The sequence below is a fragment of the Canis lupus genome, chromosome 1 (genome assembly GCF_003254725.2).
Source record: "Canis lupus dingo isolate Sandy chromosome 1, ASM325472v2, whole genome shotgun sequence".
Taxonomy (NCBI): domain Eukaryota; kingdom Metazoa; phylum Chordata; class Mammalia; order Carnivora; family Canidae; genus Canis; species Canis lupus.
The window spans coordinates 14,260,852-14,283,924 of NC_064243.1; the positions used below are offsets into that span (position 1 = coordinate 14,260,852).

General features: G+C 40.5%; 1 long non-coding RNA gene across 1 annotated transcript in view; it reads left to right on the forward strand.

Annotated features, from left to right (window-relative positions):
• Positions 1–23,073, forward strand: part of LOC118352761 (uncharacterized) — a 33,629-nt gene that overhangs the window by 5,463 nt on the left and 5,093 nt on the right. Inside the window, exon 2 of the long non-coding RNA XR_004810433.2 lies at positions 19,730–21,429. This is a non-coding gene — a long non-coding RNA (uncharacterized LOC118352761). The remainder of the gene's footprint in view (positions 1–19,729; positions 21,430–23,073) is intronic.

The following is a 23,073-nucleotide window of genomic DNA, read 5'->3' on the forward strand; positions in this document are numbered from 1 at the left end:
TCTTAAAAAAAAAAAATCTCTAGGAGTGCCTGGGTGGTGCAGTTGGTTAAGTGTGGGACTCTTGGTTTCGGTTCAGGTGGTGATATTGGGGTCGTGGGCTCAAGCCCTGTGTGGAGCCTGATATAGGGCTCCGCACTCAGCATGGTGTCTGCTTAAGATTCTCTCTCTCTCTCTCCCTCTCCCTCCACCCTTCCTGTTCGTGCTCTCTCTAAAATAAATAAATCTTTTTAAAAAATTCTAAAGGACATTTTGGGGATAATTAGGTACATTTGAATAGGGACTGCTTTTTTTCAGATTTTACTGACTTAAAGAGAGTGCATAAGTAGGGGGAGGGGCAGAGGGAGAGAGGGAGAGAGAATCTCAAGCAGACTGCACACTGAGCATGGAACCAGATCCAGTGCTCCACGTGAGGTATAACCCCACCACCCCCGAGATCACCACCTGAGCCGAAATCAAGACTTGGACACTTGACTGACTCAACCACCCAGGGACCCCTGGAATAGGGACTTCTTATTAGACATGGTTACTTTATCAATGCTAACTTTCTTGGGTGACATAGTGACCCTGTGGTTATATAGAAAAATGTCCTCATTTTCAGTTGGTATTTGGTGAAGCACTGAAGGTTTACATGTCATGATACCTATTAACTTTTTATTTAAAAATTGTAGAGAAAGTAAATGTAGCTAAACATTGATAGGCAAATCCAGGTGAAAGGTATGTGGGTGAACTATTTCCTCTTTCTGTAGGTGTGACTTTCTTTTCAAAATAAAGTGGTAAAAAGTGGAGATTACAAATACAGATCTACAGGATGAGTAAAAGATAATATATTAAATTTATGAATATAGTTTAACACATTTAGAATTGTTTGACTGGTTTTATAGATGGGGAAAAATGTTAATCAAAGTTCTCTTTAAAACTGTATCTAAAATGGAATAATAAGATTTGTGAAAGGAGGAGGGAAACCTAGTGAAGAACTGGTTTTCCAAATTTGTTACCTCAGTATACTGACCTTCCAAAAAATTGAAGAGTGAAGCTAGTTAGAATCAACCTGTAATGGCTTGCAGAATCAGAAGGTGTCCCAAGAGTCAATGTGTCAGTGTGCTCTGAAGCAAACGTGGGATCCAGCCAAATGCAAGCAAGGTCATCCTCAGGTAGAAACATTTCTAAAGAAGGGCGCAAAATAATCTGCTGAAACCAAACTACAGAAGTCATGGTGCAGTACCAGGAGGATGGTGTTCCATGTGGAGCACATTATAATTAAGTTACGTTCATTTATCTACCTTCTATCAAAAGCGATTTAAGGAGATTGCTTGTAATCTAACTAGGGAAAGGGAGAGTCAGTGCATTTGTTCAGGTTAATGCTGGACTTCCCAGTGTAAACCATCATCGCATCTGGTAGATGTGACTTTGCCATCACCAGAACGACAGACTCTGGCAGAAGACTTAGACTTAGTTCTTTGGGCTTTTCCCTCACTCTCATGAAAAGTCTCTAAGACCATGGAGTTTTCACCTTTGGATTCTGATTCAGAACCCAACAACCTTTGATTAACAATTCAGTCTCCCCTCCTAACTCTGGGAAATGAACAAGGGGTGGTAGAAAGGGAGGTGGGCGGGGGGTGGGGGTGACTGGGTGACAGGCACTGAGGGGGCACTTGATGGGATGAGCACTGGGTGTTATTCTATATGTTGGCAAATTGAACACCAATAAAGAAATTAAAAAAAAAAAAAACAATTCAGTCTCCCATTGAGTTATGCTGGGAAACAGGATATCCTAGAGAATGGAGACATATAATCCACTCCCAAGAAAGGGACATTCCACAGTGAAGTAAATATATTGACATTCTGCTTACTGGTCCCTTGTCGGTTTAGTTAGAAGTGTCACTCCTCCTGAATCTTGTCAATTCTGAGTAAACAAGATCACTTTCTTAGATTCTGGCTTATATGTTACCTCGAGCAGCCCGCTGTTCTTGTTTGATATAATTTTAACTTATACACATTTAGATCTAAATAACACCATTTAAAGAATACTATTTTTCTCTTGGAAAAAGAACTATTTGAAAGAATTTCTTAAAACTATAAAATGTTAAAAATGTTACTTAGCAACTTTAGAGGATGGGTTACAAATCTTTATATGAAGAGGAAAATACATACTAAAGACTTATTCAAATCCCATAAACTGATACTGTGTAGGATTTAATTTTTTAAAATTATGTTTAAATTATATATATATGGTGAATATTTTAGTTCGTTAAAAAATTATTCAATTAAAAACCACCCAATTTGTTCGTGATGTAGAAAAATATTTGTTTTGTTTTTTACTTTTTCAACTAATTTTGATGGAACTATGTGGATACAAGTTAAGCAAATATAACCTAAGTTAAATAATAGTCTTGTCATATTTATCCCAGAGCACATCTACACATCATAACACTGGTTTTATAGACTGATACTTGAAATATTAAAAAACATATTTATTTTGCTCTTAAACATCAAGTCAAAATTTATTTTTCTCGCTTTCAATATTTGTACTTAAAATGTTCCATCAACATTTCAACTTCCAGATTTTAAAGGTTTTTCTTCATAATTCTTCAATTCTCACTATTCAAAAAAGCATGAGAGGGATGCCTGGGTGGCTCAGTTGGTTAAGCATCAGATTTTTTATTTCCGCTCAGGTCATGATCTCAGGGTCCTTAGATTGAACCCTCCTGCCCCTTGGGCTCCAGGCTGGGTGTGGAACCTGCTTAAGATTTTTCTCTGCCCGCTCTCCTTCCGCTCACACACACACACACACACACACACACACACTCAAAAAAGGGGGGGGAGGACATTTATTTATTTCACAGAAATGTAAGCTAAGCCTAAACATTAAGATTTTATCTACATAGATCTACTGTTTTTCAGATTGAACTGTGCTTGTGTAAGATTGGCAAACACATGGTGTATGTCTTTGTTGCTGTTGAAATTTGTATGACCTACAGAACCATTTCAATTCTATCAGAAGGTTTTGGCTGCTGATGCCAGAAGGGTTGGAAACGATAGAACTTTGGCTAAATTGTCGTTTCCTGACTTGTAACCTCTGAGGAGCCTTGGGCTTCCACTGGTGACTCAAGCAGTCAGCCACATGGAGATGACTGCCTGGTGCTAAATTAAGACTCCTACGCACTACGGGTTCTCAAAATCCCTCCTCCTTTCTCCTCCCATACCTCGCCCTCTGACTGCCAGGTCTCACAAGCATCAAATGTCCAATGGCCAGGAGGGAAGACTTGCTGTGGATTCATCCTAGCTTCTGCTCCCACTGGGGGCAGCTCTGGCAATGACTGCAGCACAACTCACCTCTCCATACCCCCTGCCCGCAAACTGAAGTGGGGACCTTAGGAGCTGATGTCACATAGCAAGCCAATGACTCAAATGCAGAGCTGCTCCATTAGCTCGGAGCTGCTGTGATTATCTCCAGCTCCACCAAATCCTTATTGGCCAGTGTGTTCCCTATTCTAATGGTGTGAAGAAGTCAGAGCACAGAAATAACAAGAGAAAAGAGTCATTTCTCCACAGCAAAGCCTAAGTCTTTCTAAACAGAGCAACAGCAACAGTAATAAAGACCATTTATTGAGTATTGAGCTGTGTGCTGTTGAACGAACCATTTTATACATAGTTTCTGTTCATCTTTATAACATTCTTCAGATAAATGCCATTTTATAGATGAAGAAACTGGGACCAAGACGGTAAGCCATTTTCCGAGGTTTCAGGCTAGAAAGTGACGGAGGCCTAATTCAAATCCTGGTTGGCCACCCAAAGCTACACTTCCAACCACTGTACCATCTAGAGAATGTGAAATACTTTCAATTCAAGGAGCGAAAGAATTTAAAATGACATTTACCACTTGTGTCCTCACTATAAAAGCCACAGATGTTCACTATTCAAAATCTGATTAATAAAAGAATTTGAATTTGATTAATATTAAGAATTTTAAATTAGCTGTAATTCCACTGCCTACAGATAGCTACTACACATTTCATTTCTGATATTTTCCTGTGATTGTACATGTGTGAGTATGCATGCATATGTGTGTATATTTGTGCAGAGTAGATAGATATAAACTTGTTTTGGAGGTGCTAAATTTTTATCTTAAGACTTATTATATTAATTTTGGGATTGTTCATTGATAGTATATAGAAATAGAATTCATTTGTGTACATTGATCTTGTATTCCACACCTTGCTAACTTGTTCATTTTAATTCTGTGTGTGTGTATTCTTTTTATTTATTTATTTTTAATAAATTTATTTTTTATTGGTGTTCAATTTGCCAACATATGAATGACACCCAGTGCTCATCCTATCAAGTGCCCCCCTCAGTGCCCGTCACCCAGTCACCCCCACCCCCTGCCCACCTCCCCTTCCACAACCCCTAGTTCGTTTCCCAGAGTTAGGAGTCTCTCATGTTCTATCTCCCTTTCTGATATTTCCCACTCATTTTTTCTCCTTTCCCCTTTATTCCCTTTCACTATTTTTTTATATTCCCCAAATGAATGAGACCATATAATGTTTGTCCTTCCTAGATGTGTGTATTCTTTTTAAAAACGTTTTATTGAAATTCAATTTGCCAGCATTTAGTATAACACCCAGTGGTCATCCCACCAAGTGCCCTCCTTCAGGACCGTCACCCAGTTACCCCACCCTCCCACGTCCTCCCCTTCTGCAACCCTTTGTTTGTTTCCCAGAGTTAACAATCTCTCCTGGTTTGTCTTCCTCTCTAATTTTACCCCACTCACTTTCCCTCTTTTCCCTTATAGTCCCTTTCACTATTTCTTATATTCCATATATGAGTGAAACCATATGATGATTGTCTTTCTCTGATTGACTCATTTCATTCAGCATAATACCCTCCAGTTCCACCCGTGTTGAAGCAAATGGTAGGTATTCATCCTTTCTGATGGCTGAGTACTATTCCATTGTATACATAGACCACATCTTCTTTATCCAGTCATCTGTCGAAGGACATCGTGGCTCCTTCCATAGTTTGGCTATTGTGGACATTGCTGCTATGAACATTGGGGTGTGGGTGTCCCATCATTTCACTACATCAGTATCTTTGGGTAAATACCCAGTGGTGCAATTGCTGGTTGTAGGGTAGCTCTATTTTTAACTGTTTGAGGAACCTCCACACTGTTTTCCAGAGTGGCTGCACCAGCTTGCATTCCCATCAACAGTGCAAGAGGGTTCCCCTTTCTCTATATTTTTGCCAACATTTGTTGTTTCCTGTCTTGTTAATTTTAGTCACTCTCACTGGTGTAAAGTATCTCATTGTGGTTTTGATTTGTATTTCTCTGATGGCAAGTGATGTGGATCATTTTTTCACATGCTTGTTGGCCATGTTGTGTGTATATCCTTTAGGATTTTCTGTATGTAGGATAACGAGTCTGTGAATAAAGACAAGTTTCAGTTTTTTCTTTCTGACTAGTGTGCCTTCTTAAATGCTCTGTTTGCACTGGCTAGAACTTCTAGTGCAATGCTGAAGAGGTGAGAGTGAAAATCCTTACCTTATTCTCAATCTTAGGGAAAAAAATTCAATCTTTCACTATTGAGTATGATATTAACTGTCCATTTTCATAAGTGCCCTTTATTAGATTGTGGAAGTAACTTTCTATTCCCCTATACTGAGGGGCTTTTATTATAAATAGGTATTGGATTTTGTTGTATGCTTTTCCTGGGTCTTTTGAGGTGATCATGTGGGTTTTGTACTTTATTATATGGTGTATTATATTAAACGATATTTAGATGTGGAACCAATGCATTCCTGGGATAAATCCCACTAGGTCGTAATGTATCATTTTTGTTATATGTTGCTGATTTCAGCTGTGGCTGGTGGCTGCCTCTCATCACCTGTCCTCACTATGAAGCTGGGGGACGGGCTGGAGGGGAACAGCCCCAGGCTCAAATGCCACAGGCTTCCACTGATCTTACCGGAGTTCAGTACTTTATCTCAAACAAATTCTTCTCAATTTGTTGTATGACTTTGGTCTATTTACAGAGTACCGAAATGCTTGTTTTTGATAATTTTGTCCAGTTTTATCATTGCTTCTTGGGGAAGGGATCTAGCATGCTTCTCCGTCCGTCATTCTAGTGATCCTGCCCCTGCCTTAACTGCCCCCCACCCCAGTGGTTTCTATAGGGATGTGACATACATCCCTAACTACCCACTCTACCGTAGTCAATGTTGCTTCCACGTCATGCAAAATGTAGAAACCTTATTATGCATAGGTTCATCTACTGCTGTTAGGTTTATATATAGGTTCATTATCTCGTAATATATAGGTCCGTTTACCATTTCTAAGGAGCATATGTAAACACTCCTGTCCTTTACACTATACTATCATACATCCTTAGGTATCTGCAAACAATTTTCAGGGTTTAGATGGAATAATCATTAAGCCCCTTTTCATTAAAAAAAAAAAACACAAATACTTTTAACAAGCAAAGAAAATTATAACAAAAATTCTTTACATGTGTATCTGTGAATAGCACATGCCTTTTCTTAAGTTTAAAGGGGGAAAACAAGCCTTTGTATTTTAGGGACTAGTGCCTAGAATAATAGCTCTGATTCTTTCACTGTATAAAAGGTACAGAGGGTTATTTGGGGCAAAGGTATTATGTGCAGAGTGAGTGACCTGTGTATATTTGTAACACCTTTGCCCCCATGCAATCACACAGAACTGAACTCACATACCTTTTACACCAGGCAAGAATCTGCATCCACCAGTATTTCGTGACTATGTGATCACTAATCATTAATATCTCTTTGACATTTCAGGAAATGGTACATTTTCCGCTCCTAATTGTTCTAGTTTATAGCAATGTAATTGAGGGAAAGCTTTTGGGGCAATGTCTTTGTTTTAGTTGTGCTTATTTTTTGGAGAACAAATGGTATATTTACTTTTCAGTGCTATCTCTTAGCATATATATTTTTCTCTTGCCCCAAAATTACCTCTTGGAGAGGTACACTGTTAACTTTCTGGTATGTTCACATGTCTAGTTATGCCCAATTTATTTATCATGGAAACTTAGTTTTTAGCGATCAGAGGACATGTTTATCTAACTTGCCACGAAGAGGTACATTATGCTTGTGCTTCATTCCTTGTCTGGAATGTTTCTTATCTTCTCATTCTTCTAAGTCTCGACCATCCTCACAGACTGGGCTCACGTCTCATCTTTCAGGAACCTTTCCATGATCATCCCGCCTGGAAATGGTCATTTTCTCCTTCCTTCCTTTATTCTTTTAGCAAATATGTATTGAGTGCTCATGCTTTGTAAGACATTGATTAGGTGAATAGAATTTATATAAAAATTGTATCAAATAATTTTGCACTTGTAGATGTATATGTGCTATACCTTATTTCCTCAGTTAAACTGTGAGTTGCTTGGGCTACATCCTCCATCTTATTATTTATTACATTCCTTATAAAATTTAGTAAGGTGGCTTCTGTTTAGTAAGGCTTAAAGAAGTTTATATGATGATTACATTTGTAGACTTTCCTTAAAAATACTTAAGCTTGCAAGACACAAACAGCTCCAATACTTATATCATTTAATCATTCCACCCAAAATATCCCAATACAGGTATGGAACAAAATGTTGAAGCTATTCAGAAGTCAGTCACTTTGTCACATCTACATAATGACTCCTACCTGGCTCCCTCCACTCCTGTTATTTTTCCAGGTCCTGTAAGACTGGTGTGTGTGCATGTGTGCCTGTGTGTGTGAGAGACCATATAAATATAACACCATATAAAGCATTAAATAATCCTGACCTGTGTCAGATTCCCACAGAGTGTGCCTGAGAGTATAGGGCCTCGTAGATGGGGCATTGTCCTGGAAATTAGGACATAAAGCTTATAATCCCTCACTAATATCCACCTCCTCCTTTGCAAAATGTAGGATATGGGAGGTATTGGGCTGAGTGATGGCTACAATCTCTTAGAGCTCTAAAATTACATGAGCTTCTGCAGACTGATTCTTTGAATAAAAATCAGGAAGTGAAACATCAGAATTTGGTGTACAAATATAGTCTACATCACTTGCAAATTTTAGCCTGCTGTCTCCTCGTTTTCTAATGTTTATGATGAACCATCTCTGTGAATCCTGGTTTCCCAGTTGAGAAGGCCCTTCTCACCCCGTTTGTATGTCTGTGAGTCTTACCATGCTTCAGTGTCAGATTCCACCACTTTTAGAGGAGAGGAACTAACCTGTCTTCTCCAACCATCTGGCACCCCTGAGCCTCATCTCCCTCTGAGCTACCATACCACACCCCCTACCACCCAGCCCTCTTTTCTCCCGAAGTATTTCTTTTTTTTTTTTTCTCCCAAAGTATTTCTATGTGTAATTCTTCTCTATCCTATGGGACATGGACCATATGTTACATTTCTTTTTATGACTCTGTGTCGAATAAATAAACTGATGAAAGCTTGATTTTTAAATTCAAACATTCACATTTGTAAACTGCTGAAAACCTTTCAGAGGCATGGGTAGAATGCAGGACATTTTTATATAAGTTAGATATGTAGCAAACCACTCCAACCACTACCTTAATGGAATATTTGCTTCATATAAGCTTAAAGAGCTGATTTTAACCAGTAATATTTATATGAAATAGGCTACTTTAGGGTGTAAACTGCTACAACCATATTGTAAAGCAAAGTGACAAGATGTATAAAGAATCTTAAAATTTTCTGTACTTTCTAATATACTTAGTCCTGGGAATGTATTCTAAGGAAATAATCCTAAACCAGAAAAAGGAAAAAAAAAAGGCTTGATATGCAAACCTGTGCATAATAGGATAGTCTGCAATATTAATATCTCCAAATAAGTGAATGGGCAAATGCATCGTATACACATGAGACACTATTATGCAACCGTTAAAAATGTAGTTGATAAAATGTGTACCAACACAGGGACATACTCTAATATAATGTTGAATGAAAAGCATCAGGTTATAAAAGTTTACAAATAGCAAGGTCAAAACAACATGCAAAGGGGTGCCTGGGTGGTTTGGTCGGTTAAGCGTCTGACTCTTGATTTTGGCTCAGGTGACGATCTCAGGGTCATGAGATCAAGCCCCGTGTCCGGCTCCACACTGAGCATGGAGCCTCCTTGGGATTCTTTCTCTCTCTCTCTCTCTCCTTCTGCCCCTCCCCAGCCCAGCACACGCTCTCTGTACAATACAAAACAAATATACAAAAATATGAGTAGAAAAAAAGAAATGGAGGAGAGAATTCTAAAATGCTAAGAAGAGTTATCTCTTGATGGCAAAACTGCAATTTGAATTTTTTTCTTTCCCTTTCTACCTTACTCTGTTTTCCACAATGTGAATATTGAGCATCTATTCATTTTGGAATGGAAAACAATTTCAAACACAGGGGCATCGAGGATTTAAGTTTTAAGCAGATATTTTTTAGCACTCAAATGTCTTAGTGATTTCAGATTTGGAGAAGGTGTGGTTGTCTAAATAGAAGTTGAATCTTTTCTGTCATCCTCTCAGTATTTTCAAGTCTGAAGAGAGCTCCAACCACTGGGTCACTCCTTTGAGGCCCTTCCTCAAACTTTCTGTTCATGCTGCCCCATGAAGTCCTTGGACTGTTTGGGGCAGTTGAGAATAAGCTTTGAAGAGAGAGACTCACACCTCCTTTCCTCCACTTAATGATCAGGATCCCAGCACAGTCAGGCAGTTTTCAATCATTCCTTTTTCCCTCAGAAGAGGCCAAAATCCTTGCTGTGGTTCATTACATCTGGCTCATCAGGGTGTCAGAGATTCTTGGTGGTCTTTTCACATCAAGGACGGCACCCATGAGGTACGTCCAGCCATGGGACATACACACTGAGGCAGCTAGTGGGCAAATTTATGATACTAATAAAAGTGCATTTTGCTTACTGCTGGACTTTATTTGCCTGGCACTAAGTTTTAATGTTTAAATGTCCTGTTTAGGAATATCTGCCTTAGAATACTTAGTGAATTTTAATCAGAAGGAATCACAAAGGAATGATTCTAACAGGATCAGGTTTTACCACTGAAAAGGGAAAGAGAGTATCCTGAGAAACAGAACTGAAACCAAAGTGATAGAAAATGAAACGAAACTGAAAGCTAGCCAGGAAAGCTATTAAAAAAAAAAGTCCTGATCTTAACAGAGTCACAGCAGGTAACTAGATATGAAGCAGTATTACCAAAAGTAAGAGAAATAAGTGTCTTAAATTGTCCTAGGTTACATTTGTACTCATAACGAAACAGGTAACCAGCTGTGTGACTTTGCTGAAGTTACTTAACATCTCTGAGTGTCAGTTTACTCGTCTGTGAAAATAGTTGTAACAGCACACACCAGCTGAGATTAAATATAGACTCTCAGGGCTGGAGGGGGCCTCAGGGATCATTGTGCCATGCCTCCTCCCAGTCACCCGACATGCAGGGCCACGTCTCTCATGGCAGCAGGAGTTGCTGCAGGGCCCACTGAGGTCTCAGGCAAACTGAATCCCAAGTAATGTGAGGGACAGGGTGAGAGGAGAAAGGGTGAGAGGACATTAAACGGATCTGGCTCCAGAAAACAGCTCTGTGGGGACAGCTGAGGGGCTGGGGAGCCTGGGGCAGCATCCAGGCGATCACCACTCTCACTCTCTCTCACCACAGAGAGAGAGTCTGTGGTGCTATCAGGTGAGGACTGAGCCAAGCACAGGAGACAGGGATGGGGACTACCAGATAGGGGTGCTGTGTAGACAGGACACCGGATTGAGAAGAGAAGAGAAGAGAAGAGAAGAGAAGAGAAGAGAAGAGAAGAGAAGAGAAGAGAAGAGCCTGGGGCTTGTCTAAATACTCTGCTAGCACCATCTTGAAATTCTTAATAACCTCTTAACAATTTCACTTTGCCTTGGACTCCACAAATTATGTAGCCAGTCCTGGTACAATAAGCAAGCCTCGCTTCTCAGAGGGCTGGGGAAGATGAGTAAGGGGACACTGAGAGATCAGGAATTGCCCTGGCATGTGTGACTCTTTCCTATGTCCCAGGGAATGGGTAGGACAAGGCTGCATTGTGCTTCCTGCCCCCTGAGGACTGGCCTAGCACCGATGGGACTAATCTGAGGGTTTGTGGGGACTGGGGTTCATTCCCACAGAGGCAGCTCCATGGAGGTGTCTGGGAGTGGCAAGGGCCAGGTGGTTATCCTATTCCCCATGTATTTTGTTGAGGTAAAATTCACATAACATGAAAGTAACCATTTTAAGGTATAGAGTTCAATGGCATTTGGTACACTCACAGTGTTGGGCAATCTTCACGTCTATCTAGTTCCAAAACATTCTCATCACGTCAGAGGAACTCCCCCCCAACCATCAGGCAGTCACTCCCCATCCCCCACTTCCCTCAACTCCTGGCAACCATGACTTTGCTTTCTATGCCTATGGATTTACCTATTCTGGACATGTCATATAAATGGAAGCATATACTATGTGGCTTTTTGTCTGCCTTCTTTCTCTTAGCATAATGTTTTTGAGGTTCACTCACATTGTAGAATGTAGCATGTCACACTGGAGTATTATGGACCAATTATATTCCATTGTATCGATATACCACATTTTGTTCCTCCACAAAGCCACTGACGGCCATGTGGGTTGTTTCCACCTTCTGGCTGTTGTGAATAGTGCTGTAATGAACATTTGTGTCCAGGTACAAATGTTTGAGTACCTGTTTCTATTCTTTTGGGGTATATACCTAGGATTCTGGATCATATGTTCATTCTGTTTAATTTTTTGAGGAACCACCAAACCGTTGCCAGGGTGGCTGCACCATTTTACATTCCCACCAGCAATGGAGGAGCATTCCAATTTCTCCATGTCCTTGCCAACACTGTTTATTTTTGTTAACTTTCTTTCTAATTGTAGCCATCCTCACGGATGGGAAGTGGTATTTTGCAGTGGTTTTGATTTGTATTTGCTTAATGACTAATGATGTTGAACATCTTTTCATGTGCATGTTGGTCACTTATATATCTTCTTGGAGAAATGTCAATGCCAGTCCTTTGCTCACTTTTGAATTTGGTTGTTTGTCATTTTGTCATTGAATTCTAAGAGTTCCTTATATGTTTGATACAAATCTCTTACTGAATATATGATTTGCAAATATTTTCTCCCATTCCGTAGGTTGCTTTTTCACTTTCTTAATAGTCTATTGATGCACAAAAGCTTTCAATTTTTATGAAATCCAGTTTGTTTTTCCTTTTGTTGCTTGTGCCTTTTTTTTTTTTTTTTTTGGTCATTTTAAAGAATCCATTGCCAAACCTAAGGTCAGGAAAATTTACTCCTATGTTTTCTTCTAAGAGTTTTATAGTTTTAGTTTCTGAATTTAGGTCTTTGATCCATTTGATGTGGTTTTTGTATATCCTGTAAAATAGAGGTCCATCTTCATTCTTTTGCTTAATGGAGATCTAGTTGACCCAGCGCCATTTACTGACTCCCCATTTTATCGGCTTGGAACCCTGGTTACTTAGTCATAGACATACATATTTATGTCTGGACTCTTGATTCAATTCCATTGATCCATATGTCTTAGTTTTAATTGGTGTGGATAAGAATGTGTCAGAATGGGCTGCAGTCTGCCTTGCACAGAGTCATGGTAATACATCAATACATCCTGGCCAAAGGTGAGACACATAGTGCTTGGTAAATTTGAAAAAGAGCAGAGCTTTTAACATTAAGCATAAATACCACCAACACAAATGCCAAGACAACAATCTAGGGACTTGTTCAAGAACCTGGGATAAAAATATAAGACAAGCTAAGCAGCCTTACTTGGCCAATCTGTCCTAGAAGCAATGGTTCTTATCTTGGTGGATGAACTCGTTCTACAAATACAAGTAAACATCTTAAGGAAGGGCAGATCCATTAAGAACAATGCAAACAATTCAGAACATGGTGCTCCGTAAGCTAAAACCAGGAATAAATTATGATGTGTGGACTCAAAGCTATTTTAAATCATCCCTTTGTTTTCCCATCGACCACATAACAATTTTTTCCCTCTCTCTCTCTCAATAAAGTGGTCAAACTTTCTGAGAGTAAATTTAGTTCAAATATATTCAATCAAGTAGTCCAAATAATTTTTTATTTACTATTTCAATTTTAAATAAGTTAGTAAGTAATATGTTTCAATGTTATCAATGTTATGATTATATATTTATGTAATTATAATTGTTTTATTTATAGTTCCTTGTTTGTATTTATTTTCCTTGTACTAATCATTAGTAACCCCTCATCAATGAAAATGCTTAAAAGTAACCCTTTAACTCAACAATTTATCAGGTGTTTACATTTTGTACCATGGTAGATGAGGACGTTTGTTTATTCATCAAGCAAACATTGAGCACACACAGTCTGGGCCCTAGGGTGGGACAGGACAGGCCCTGGCTTCCTATAATTGCTGGGTCCTCAGGAGGACCTATAACAGGCAATGAAGCAGAGGTCTCAAATTGTTTCCAGGGTCCACCTTCCCTGGCTCCCCCAGCTGCATCCTGCTCCAGGGCTCGGAGCTTACCAGCTAATCAAACCCACAGGTATGGGGCCCACCAAGACACATAGGAGTTTCTTATGTGGAATTTTGCTGGGATGCTAAGGGAAATCTCAAAAGAATGAGAGCAAAGAAGAAAACAACAAAGCAGAGAAAGAGACAAGTTTACTGAACATGGATCATCTATTCCAAGGGAACAGAATTCTTGATTTCAGTCTTACAAAGAAGATCTTTTCCCAAACCCCAGTTTTCTACATACCACCCCCAATACTCCTCCATTCACCTTCCCTTGGCTGCCACAGTCTCATAGACCTTAGGGAGGGAAAGGACCTTTCCTGGGGCTGCATAGGCTATTCTTGTTAGGTTACAGAATCTTCAGATTATCTCCAGGGGTAATTTTTTTTTAAAGATTTAATTTATTTATTCATGAGCATCACAGAGAGAGAGAGAGAGACAGGCAGAGACACAGGCAGAGGGAGAAGCAGGCTCCATGCAGGGAGCCTGACATGGGACTCGATCCCAGGTCTCCAGGACCACACCCTGGGCTGAAGGCGGCGCTAAACCGCTGAGCCACCCGGGCTGCCCTCTCCAGGGGTAATTAATTTAGGAATGAACCTCTCTCCAGCCCTGGGCCCGCCCAAACCTTTGCGGGGCTGGGAGGCAGAAGTGCAACGGGAGGCCATGCACCGTACGTCTAAATGTTTTAGTTATAAATCACGCTAACAAACTGTGAAATCACATGTCCTCCTTCCTTGACAAATATAATTTCATAATGACATGGATGGCAGGTTCCTGTTTAGAATTCCCTACCCCTATTTCTCTTCTTGTTTTGGTCCATAAAGGATCTTTCATATACGTATATATACACTCCAGGTGACATGTCCATGTTCTGTATTATTTCTTATTACCTTTTGTTGTAATTATAACTGTCATCATTTCATGGTGACAATCTACAATTATTTCAATAAAAATTAAAATTAAAAAAAAAAAGAGGAAGGAGGAATGAAGAGAGAGAGAGAGAACGTCTGTGTGTGGGGCTTTGTGTGCAATATGACCCATAGACCCAAACTAGTGGTGCCCCTGTACAGGGCCTGTCTGCTTCACAAGAGCACCTGTAGCCACATTCAGCTTGCTCCCTCCTCACAGGACTAGAAACCCACAGAAGAGGTCTTGCCTACTACTTACTCAGTGTTCCCCCTTTCCAAACCATGTTCTAGGTAACCAGGGCCTTGGAATTCCCTACAGGGGCCTGCACAGCCTTTCTCTTTTGCTGTCACTCTGAGGGTCTTGATAAACTGGTGGTGTGGACACCTCCAGGGCCAGGGGTGGGCCAAGGGGTGGCTGTTTGTGAAGACCATGAACAAAATTTGATTTGGCAAATGAAGACCTAGAATGCTGATAATCCTGGTAGTGACCCAGTGGGGAACGAGGGCAGGCACATTATTTCTCTCCCCTTTACCCATAGAATTCTGGAAAAGACAGCGAGAAGGCAGAGTCAGCTCTGGTCCACTCCCTGAGCTCCTAAGAGCGGGACATGTTCATAAAACACACAAGAAGTAAGATCCACTGTTCTGTTCCAGTCAACCACTAGCCTTCAAGTAAAATGTCAGGCACCAATCCAAGGATTAAAGGTAAAGCAGGGCATGCTCCATTATTTCACTCCTCAAATCATGGGTTGATTTACTTCTCTGGAAAGAAGGGCCATTGATTTTGGCATCCAGCATGCAATAGTTCAAAGTACAGTAACATTTTCTAGGTCCTTTTGGCTCCACCAGGACATCTGACCAGGAAGCCCACAGCAGTGAAGAGCCGCTTCTAGTGTCAAGTCCTGTCAGACACGAAGGCTTCCTGATGAACACAACAACCCCATTCTCTGAGGATAAAGTGAACTAAGACCTGGCTGTTATGGCACAGGAGGAAGTAGGGCACAGGGAAGAGCTAATCGCAGTGGAAGAAGGTTCTGGATATCTAATATTAGTAACAGAATCATCCAACAATCACCAAGTGCAGGATGTTTTAGAGTTTGGAGAATTTCTTTTTCTATTCCAGCCCAATTTATATTTCACAGCAGACTTTTGGAATTCCCGTCTTGCGTATTTATGCACTGTCTAGTTCCCCTCCCAAAGGGATTTGAAGCAGCTTATCTCCTGTAATGTTAATGGGTTTGGGTCCTGAAACTCTTCAAAATGCATTTGGTTTTGTATTAGCCAACTAAAATATCTCTTGGGAAATTGTCAGAGAACATAAATAATCGAGGAAGGAGAGGCAAAGTCGAGCTAGAGGGCACTTGTGTCTAAGTGTACTGGGAACATGCTTCTGCTGTGGCCATACTGGGGGAAAGGGCATGACATTTCAAAAAATGATTTCTATGGCATTGTTCTCCCCAGTGGCCCTACTGGGGAGAACAGGGCCTGACACTGCTGACTAGAGCCGAGTGTCCTAATCTGGGCACTGTAGCCCCGGGAAAGGGACAGGGATGTCTGGTGGCCTCAGTCACCAAAATATTATTTATCACGTGTGCCATGTTGGAAATCACTAGGTCTAGCCGTATTGTATGCTTCTCCATCTGGGTGTCTCCATGAGCTGCTCCAGGGCTGGGAAGAGAGCTCATTTGTATTTATGTTCTAAGAACAGGGCATCACACCTGGCATCTGGTAGGCACTAAATAAATGTTGAGCAGAATCTGCAAGCATGCTTTTTATAGATTTCTCCAAGTCATCTATTAGAATGTTGAGCAGTAAAAGATCAAGGACAGAACTATTGATCCTCCAGGTGCCAGGTTGACAATAATTTATTAATCCATATTGGAGGGATATTAAGTCTAAAAAGGAGGAGACTTTGCAGGACATGAGAGTTTTACTCAAACACTAGGAAGTTTGTCCCAGGAGCAAGCCGGGACCCAATGGGTAAAAAATAGAGGAAAGGTGAAGTTCCCTCAAGAACAGTTTCATGGGCTAGGGCTTCAGGAGATGGGCATTCTCACTGCTGCTGGAATGAAGGTAGATGCACAATTTTTCTGGGATGGAATTTGATAACGTGTTTGAAAGTCTTAAATAACATGTAGAACTCTAGAATCTAGAGTCTCATTTCTAGACTTTGTTCACTGAAACTTATCAGCATCACAAAGATATGTGTACATGGATGTTCAGCACAATATTAGTTATAATAATGAAACATTTAGAACAACATGAACTTTCTATATAAATCATGATATCTATATATATTCACATATATCTATTTTCATTCAATGGAATAGTATACAGCTGTTAAAATGGTGCTGTACAGTTACACTTATTTATGTTTTTATTTTATTTTATTTTATTTATTCGACAGAGAGAGAGTGAGCACAAGCAAGGGGAGGGGCAGAGGGAGGGGGAGAAGCAGGTTCCCTGCTGAGCAGGGCCCAATGCGGGGCTCAAACCCAGGACCCTGAGACTATGACCTGAGCCGAAGGCAGATGCTTAACCAAATGAACCACTCAGATGCCCCGGGTTATACTTATTTGAATGAAAATATGTTTGTACTATATGGCTAAATAGAAAAAGCAGGATACAAATGGTACAATTTTAATTTAACAAATATATTTGTATGTATATATATAGAGAGAGACAGAAATTTATGAAGAATATATATCAAAGTGCAGCTGGTGGTTATCTCTGGGTTGCAGGAACACAAGTAATTTAACATTTTTGGTTTTGTTTTTTTTTAATTTTTTTTTTATTTATTTATGATAGTCACAGAGAGAGAGAGAGAGGCAGAAACACAGGCAGAGGGAGAAGCAGGCTCCATGCACCGGGAGCCCGACGTGGGATTCGATCCAGGGTCTCCCGGATCGCGCCCTGGGCCAAAGGCAGGCGCCAAACTGCTGCGCCACCCAGGGATCCCACATTTTTGGTTTTTATCTGTTATTTTTAAGCTTTTATCTATGGATATGTGATACTGTAGTCCTAATACTAATTCTAATTCTATTACTAATACTAATACTAATACTAATGCTAATGCTAATTAATACTAATACTAATACGAAAGTTGGGACTGATGAAAACATGTCCCTGCTGTCCATTAAGTCGTGAGCTTTCTGCTTTCCAAAGTGCTCAGCTAGAGATGAAGTGGTTTCATGGCTGGATGTTGTAGGAGGGAAGCTGAACAGAAGAGGCTAAAGCCACTTCCAGTTGTACATATTCTGATTCTGTAAAGGAAGATGGTGACATTGGAAAAGTTCTTCACACACTTTGTCAGGCAAACGTGGTTTTTCAGAAATAATATTTAAGTTTTTCGCAAGGCTTGTTTTTGATGATGAGAATATTGTTTAAAATCAGAAGTTATATCCTTTTTTTTTTTTTTTAAACAGAGCAAACCCATTATTTACAAGTTTTACATACTTGCTTAGCCCAGGAAAGAGCAATCAGGAACTCAATGATTTTTTTTTTTTTTAAGAGAGGGAGAGAGAGCAGGGTGAGGGGCAGAGGGAGAGGGAAAGAGAGAATCCCAAGCAGACTACCATACCCAGTACAGCCCAATGTGGGGCTCAATCTCACATCCCTGAGATCATGACCTGAGTTGAAATTGAGAGTGGGACGCATGGGCAGCCACGGTGGCACAGCGGTTTAGCACCGCCTGCAGCCCAGGGCGCGATCCTGGAGTCCCAGGATTGAGTCCCAACGTCAGGCTCCCTGCATGGAGCCTGCTTCTCCCTCTGCCTGTGTCTCTACCTCTCTCTCTCTCTCTCTCTCTCTCTCTCTCTGTCTCTCATGAATAAATAAATAAAATCTTAAAAAAAAAAGAGAGAGAGTGGGACCCTTAAATGACTGAGCCACCCAGGTCCCTTAGAAGTTATTCTTAATATTTGCCTCTTTCTATGACTTCTCAATAAGCAACCAAGTAAGAACTGGAATATTCTCATGTTGTTCATTCATTTGGCACCAAATACCTTTGTGTCTGGCCCTGAAAACAGAAATAATATTTGCTTCTCATCCCACCGGGCACAACGTAAGCTCCATGAGGCCAGGGATTTATTTATTTTGTTCCAGAGCCCAGAAGAGTGCCTGGCACACATAAAGCACTCAGTAAATATTTTGTGAATGAATAAATGAATATTGGCGCAGGAGAATAAGCAACTTGGAAGAAAGCTGCTCTGCAAATACATACTTTGGGTTATATTCATTTTAATTACTTTAAAAACACGAATTTGTAAACAGAATTCCAAAACAAAAACTCATTTTTTTTTTTTTGCAATCACTTTTTCAAATTGCTAACATTCTTTAAAAGTCAGGTATGATCTTTATACAGCCATATATATATAAAAGGGCCGCCTGGGTGGCTCAGCAGTTGAGTGTCTGCCTTCCGCTCAGGTCGTGATCCCAGGGTCCTGGGATCGAGTCCTGCATCGGGCTTGCTGCATGGAGCTTGCTTCTCTCTCTGCCTGTGTCTCTGCCTCTCTCTCTATGTCTCTCATGAATGAATAAATAAAATCTTTAAAAAGTATAAAAATAAAATAACAAATGAAAACCATGGATTATGTTCTAGGTAACTACTGTTCGATAGAACTTTCAGCAACAAGAGACATATTCTATATCTGGAGGCCCCAGTATGATGGTCATTAGCCACATGAGGTGCTGGGCTCATGAGAAGCGGCTGGGTGAGAAAGACGAGCTGAATTTTAAATCTTATTTAACTCTACTTGATACAAATTTAAATTTGAATGGCCACGTATAGTTGGGGGCTATATACTGGACAGTGCAGTTCAAGAGCACACTTCTGGTCTTAGTGCATGTGACAAAGTAAATACCTTGTGTTTACCAAGATACTGTATAAAAGCCTGAAACCACCCCTGCAATCTACATGGAATCTGAGAAATAAATAAACCCAGGAAACCAGCATGGATGACAGTCGAGCATCTTGCATAGATTTTAAAAAGTTCTTTATCACACAGCCTTCCTAATCTGCAGTAGTACTGCTACATTCTGGACATTCCTTAAATTTACTTGTATCCAAAATAAGGTCTGTATACATCACAAAATCCAAAGCAAGGACGTGTGCAGGACACGCTGTCCCCATTAGAATAAAAAGTGCAGCAGTTCACTTGAGGAATATCCTAGCTCTTATTCTTGAGCGTCCGTTTTGCCAGTTGACTAATGTGCAATACTGCTTTGGTGATATTAGACACAAATACAGCGTTTTGTTTGTTTTCACTTAGAGATCCCTGTGATGATGTTATCTCCAAAGCAGAGATCAGCGTCGGGGGATTGGGTGAACGTAGAACTGAGGCAACCACTCAGAAGAGCCAGCCCACTGCCTGCCCCAGAAGCCTTCATGAAACATTCATGCAGAGTGTTCTTCTTTAAATTAACTGACTATTTATCTTAATTCTTCATCTTATTGATGTGTAACTGTCCTATGGCCATTCTTAGAGATATAGATGTTACCATGGGTCAAAGAACAGGAAGCAATTTAGGGAGAAAAGCATAAATGGAGGGAGAAGGCAGTTAAACAGTATATTTTTGTGGACTTGTTGTGAAGTTTATGAAGAATTATAACCAGTTGTTGGATGAGGTGCGATCAGAAAACAGCTAAGCTTCAAACATGGGAGACTAGAAGCCTTGGGGGTCATTTTTGAGTGCTTCTGAGGCTGTATCTCAATTTCTGACCTGTCACTAATTTCTATATTTCCAATTTAACTCTTCCTCTCCAATCCCACTGCCAACATCAGACTCAAAGACTCCAACCTTGGATTATACATTCTGTCTGTCTAACCCTAGTGCCATGGACTGAATATTTGTCTACCCACCCACCCCCAATTCTTATGTTGAAATCCTAATCCCCAATAGGATGGTATTAGTACATGATTAGGTCAAAAATACAGAACCAAAGAGGTAAATGCACCCCAGTGTTTATAGCAGCATTATCAACAATAGCCAAACTACACAAAGAGCCCAAGTGTCCAACAAAAGATGAATGGATAAAGAAGATGTGTGTGTGTGTGTGTGTGTGTGTGTGCGCGCGCGTGCACGCACGTGTATACAATGGAATACCACTCAGCCTTCAGAAAGAATGAAATCTTGCCATTTGCAATGGTGTTGATAGAACTAGAGTATATCATGCTAAGCGAAGTAAATCAGAGAAAGACAAATAACATATGATTTCATGCATATGGGGAATTTAGGAAATGAAACAGATGAACATAGGGGAAGCGGGGGAAAAAAGAGAGAGGGAAGCAAACCACAAGAGACTCTTAACGATAGAGAAGAAACTGGGGGTTGATGAGAGAGGTGGGTGGGGGATGGGCTAGAAGGGTGATGGGATTAAGGATTAGGGCACTTACTAAAATGAGTACTGAGTGTCATATGTAAGTGATGAATCACTAAATTCTATTGCTGAAACCAATATCACACTATATGTTAGTTAACTAGAATCTAAATAAAAATTTGGAAGAAAAGAAAGGGAGGCAGGCCTTCGGGAGGTGATTAGGTCCTGAGGAAGCAAGCCTCGTGAATTGGGCTAGGGCTCTTTTGTGAGACCCAGAGAGCTCCCTCCCTCTTTCTGCTATGTAAGGACACAGCGAGGATTTGGCTGTCTATGACCTGGGAAGCAGACCTCACCAGACACGGAAGCCAGCGCCTCGATCATGCACTTCCAGCTTCCAGAACTGCAAGAGATAAACATCTGTTGTTTATAAGTCATCCAACCTGTGGTCCTTTATTGCTGTAGCCTGAATGGACGGAGACACCCAGGTCAAAGAGGTCTCCCTGCATTCCTATTCCAGGTGAATATTTCTGAAAGGATGCTTTCACCATTCACCTGGCAACGGACTGGAATGAACGTCACTCTTCACACCCAGGGGCTATAATGGTTTGTTACTTATTGCAACAGGCCCCAATTTGATCTTGGCGATGTGAGGTAAGAATGAATGTAAGATTGTCTTTGCTGGGAATCTAGAGTCCCATCTACCACAAATTGACATGTAACCTTGGGCAAGTCACCTTATCCCTGGGCCTGAGATTCCTCCTCTAATCCTCTAAATTCCTCATCCCAAAATAGCACCATGAGACTTGATAATGTTTAAGTTCCCTTCCAGCTCAAATTTAAAGATGATTTTCCTGCAGTCCCCTAATTTTCCAGGTCTTTCACAGTTTCATCCTATTCTCTCTAATCAAAACTACCTTCTGCTTCTCGATATTTAGATTTCGGACCTCTCATTGCTTACTTTTGTCATCCTAGCCCAAAGCCCCCATCCTGGGTCACATCGGCACATGTTGATTTAACCTTGTTAATACACAGTTATCCTCTGCATGTAATCATCTTTGTTCCCAATTGCAGTAGGCAGCTCAATAACAGGGATCATATTTCATACTTCAAGCATATTGTCTTAGTCTATATATTGAGTCTAGTGTTGTTTTAAAGCTGTTGCAGACATATCTGAGCAGCCCCGTGAGTCCAAGGCCACAGTTTGTGAAGCCCAACATAGTGGGCCGCCATGCCCTGCTGGCAACCTGGTGGATGCCTTTGCTCAATTAAATTTCTTGTAATTCCAGTTCCTCTTTTGCTATCATTGCCATGCATTCTACAGCGTGTTTTATTGGTGGAAGTTGTATCTTTACAGCAGTGGTTCTTAAACTTTTTGGCCTTAAAACCTCTTTATATCCCTTTTTTAAAAAGATTTTATTTATTTATTTGACAGAAAGAGAGAAAGCACGCATGAGGGGATCCCTGGGTGGCTCAGCAGTTTAGTGCCTGCCTTCGGCCCAGGGCGTGATCCTGGAGTCCTGGGTTCGAGTCCCACATCAGGTTCCCTACATGGAGCCTGCTTCTCCCTCTGTCTGTGTCTCTGCCTCTCTCTCTCTCTGTCTCTCATGAATAAATAAATAAAATCTTAAAAAAAAAAAGCACACATGAGTTGGGGGGTGGGGAGAGGGAGAGGGAGAAGCAGGCTCCCCGATGAGCAGGGAGCCTGACACGGGGTCCGTCCTAGGACCCTGGGATCCTGACCTGAGCTGAAGGCAGACACTTAACCAACTGAGCCACCCAGGTGCCCCGACCTCTTTACACTCTTAAAATTCGTTGGAACTCCAAAGGGCTCTGGCTTATGTGAGTCCTAGCCCCATAGCTATTTACTATATTATATTTTTTAAAGTATTAAATCATTTAAAAGCAATAATAAAGCCATCATTTGTTAACATAAATGACGTATGTTCATGAAGGATGGCTGTATTTTCCAAAACCAAAAACAGTGAGCAAAGTGGCATTGTTTTACATTTTTTGCAAATCTCTTCAATATCAGGCTTTATATCTCTTTAATAATCAAACAGCTGGTTTCTCACATCTACTTCTGCATTCACTCTGTTGTAATATGTTGTTTTAGTTTAAGTACATGGGGGGATAATCTGGCCTGGCACAGATATGTGTTTGGAAAAGAGAGGAGAATTGTCATAGCTCTTTCATACAATTGTGGGTATTTTTCTTTGAAACCTCACCACAAGGAGATAACAGTTTCTTAAGGTTAGCTATAATGTGGAATCTGAAATTCTATCTGAAATTTCCCCA